This window comes from Cibotium barometz, chromosome 44 (assembly GCF_041138505.1).
Source record: "Cibotium barometz isolate CiBa-2024 chromosome 44, ASM4113850v1, whole genome shotgun sequence".
In the NCBI taxonomy this organism is placed as follows: Eukaryota; Viridiplantae; Streptophyta; class Polypodiopsida; order Cyatheales; family Cibotiaceae; genus Cibotium; species Cibotium barometz.
In genome coordinates, this window is record NC_141089.1 from 45,565,249 (window position 1) to 45,568,845 (window position 3,597).

Below are 3,597 nucleotides of genomic sequence, written 5' to 3' on the forward strand. Positions count from 1 at the left end.
TGGAGATTTTTACTGTAAAAGGAGCAGCTTGGGCATTCCAGCAACGTACTAAGGGGTTTGTGTTTCTACTATTGAGCAGTCAGGTGAGAGGAAGAGGGTAAGCTGGCTGTGGTTAAAAGGAAGTTGGCTCAAAAACTGATGGTGTGTAGTTGAGAGAGTGGAGCCGCCACTTAGGTTAGTTTTTACTTTTGTTTTTAATGGAATGGTTGGAGAAGGGAAGAGGTTGATGAGAGAGAGAGACTTTATTGTTGCCTTGTGTATGAACACAACAAAGCAAGTGATTAGTGAGCTCAGGCTACACTCTTAACTTTCGAGGATACTCTACATGAGGAAGCTTTTAAGTAGGTGTTTTGGAAAGATACTCCCTATATTCAACAAAGAAACAGAGGAGGTAAGATTTGTTAATGTTGTTAAAAAAATCTAGAGGATTCTCAAAACCTATAGGAGGAAGAAAAAAGCGATGAACCTCACTTCTTTTCAAGGTTGAGATGGTGGCTTCTTTTAGTTTTGTGTCATGTTTTGTGCTTTAAGATTACTACACTAGGATGTTTTGAATCATCAAATGACTGCATGGTAAGGCCATCCATACTCGCAAATTTAATTTTAATTCTCAAGCTAAATGTTACAACTTCATGATGGACTTCAGGATGGATGTATCCACGTGTTTTAAATTAACCTATATATACCTTCATGAGGTTAGAAAAATCTGAACTTACGAATTGAGAGATTTGAGAAAGAAATAATAGTGAAGAAGAACAAAGATAAAAACAAAGCACGTGTTACAACTTCATGATGGATGTATCCACATGTTTTAAATTAACCTATATATACCTTCATAAGGTTAGAAAAATTTGAACTTACGAATTGAGAGATTTGAGAAAAAAATAATAGCGGAGGAGGACAAATATAAAAACGAAGAAGGAAATAATAGTGAGGAAGAAAGATCAAAAATAAATAAACTAACAAATCTAGCTACTAAGGAGAGGAAATCAAAAGATAATATCAAATGAAGACTTTTATTTAAGACATTAACAAAAACAAAAAAAAAACAAAACAAAACAAAAAAAAACAAGAAAACAAGAAAACAAAACACAACAATTACATGAATGAAAAACTTTTAAAAATAAAAAATAAAAAACACAGGCACAAGCATACACACACTTCTTCTTAATAAGAACTTAAAGCTTTTAAGCTGAGATACTAAACAACAACACAAAGTAGTAAAACAGAGAACTGTAAACTCTTGACCTAAAGCACTTAAGAGCCAGAACCAAACATTAAGCTACACTTTAAAAAAGACTTCGACTCAAAAGTGCAACCATTAACTCCAATGTCTGTCCGAACACGAAGTGTAGGTTCATCAACTCTATCATGCATAGCGTGGACAATAAGCTATGGCATCCCTACTCACGTCATCAGTGCCCAAGAGTAGGTGCAAGTTTATATAAGGTTAGTCCAAAAGAACATGCTTTATAAAGCCAGCGAACTGAGTTTCTATCACTCTCCGAAGGTAATGGGCATACTCAGCCATGATAAAGACTAGCACTCAAAGTTTGCTCTAAGGTATAACAACAAAGAATCACAAAACATAGGAAAGATCCAAACTAAGTCTAAGCTACACCAAGAAAGAATTACAAAAAGACTAAACAAGATCTACTCTGAGTTAAAACAACAAACCGTACTCTCAGCTAGAATAAGCCACTTTTACAAAAAAGAGCATTGAATTATGAATTAGGTGGGCTTTTCAGCTCCCCACTTCCATAAAACTTACTCCTTATATCATTTCAACATTCCAAAAGCTGAAATACCAAAGATAAACTTACTACGATTCATGAAAGAACGAACCTTTTTCAAAATCTTATTGAAACTATGACCTTTTTTGATAAGCAACAAAATAAGATGGCATGATTGAGAGATAATGGCAAATTTAGTAGAGCAAAGACGAGAGAATCTAAAAAGTTGAGAGCAGATAACATACTTAGCTGTATCAAAAATATTAGAAGAAAAGTGTGGCATCCGAATGAACTTTAAATTAGCATATTCAAGTTATAAGCGTTTGTCATAAATATCTACTATGAAGCTTGAAGATGATTGAGTGATCTTAAGATCTAAAAAAGCACAACTATCGCTATTCGAGGTGCGGGTTCGCAAAATTCCTTGGGGTAGATTCCTCCACCTAAGGAATTTGGACTGATATACAAAAACTCTTGAAAGGAAGGAATGTCGAGAACAAAGAGGTCATTTACAAAACGTCTCACATTACAAAGTTTGCGAGGAAAGACTAGACAAGTATTAGCAAAAATAAGGCATTCCATAAAATCAAGCTCATAAGTAAAACGATAAAAATTAGCAAGAAAGACGACACAATTGGTACCCATGGGAATACCAATTGCTTGCTTAAAGGAAGAGTCACCTAAGGATTTATAAAGGTTATCTAGGAGAAAATCTAACCAAGTACAAATGTCGTCTTTGTCTACAATTTTGGTGAATCTTTTCTCTCTCTTGTCTACATCTTGATTTTTACTTTTACCAAGAAAAATGAAAATGCAAAGCTAACTTTTCTACTAATAAAGCCTTGCATCTATCCTTTTCTAATCTATAGGCAAAACTTTCGTGTTAAGAGATCTAATCTTTACACGTAAGTCTTCTAAGTCTAGTTTGGTGTACAAGGTCGTGAAGTTGTGGTTTGAAAACCATAAAGGAGACGACTTTTTCAGGTAGGCTCTGAGAGGAGTAAGAATTTCAAGACAAGAACTACTACTACAGAGTCTTTTAAGACCCAACTGTCTATAGGCATGTCAGCATCTTTAAGAAGATTTTTCCAAAGGTCATGAATACTAGGTAAAATGGCTTTAAAGCAATGACACACTTGTCTACATAGGAAATAACAAAATCTCGATGAAATTTCCTGAGAACCAAACCAAGTCTATATTAAGCTAGAGCAAGAAAGAATTACAAAAAGACTAAACAAGGCCTACTCTAAGTTAAATCAACAAACCCTACTCTAAGCTAGAACAAGCTTACAAAAAAGAGCATTGAATTATGAATTAACCTATGTTTAACACAAGGTAACAAAAGCTAGCACTGTAGACATAGTACCCAAGCCACTCATATAGTAATCTCCTTGCAAGGTCTTTATTTACATGATATATACAAGCTCATATTGGAATTTATGATTGTTTGAAGGTGAACTAGACTAGGTGGCTCAAGTAAGTGGTGGGATGGAGAAAATTGTTCCACCTATACACTTCATGCTAATCCATCTTCGAGTTCACTATACAACTTGAATATTGCCAATAGGGTCACTTATTTGCCTATTTAATGCCATATACCGATTCCCTTACAGCTTGCAATTAGAGCAGGGTGTGCATGTCATACATGCATTTTTGTGAATATGGGTTACCACTAGGGTTCATCTTTTAGTGAAAACATCCCCAGTCTATACCTGTTGCCATGCCTTGATTGCAAGGTGAAGATTTATCAGACATGGTAACATTAAGTTGAATAGAAAAGCATTATCATGGTAATCCACAAACACTATGCTAATATAAGATCAACATTCTTGATAATAACCTTGAGCATATATACTCTACTATG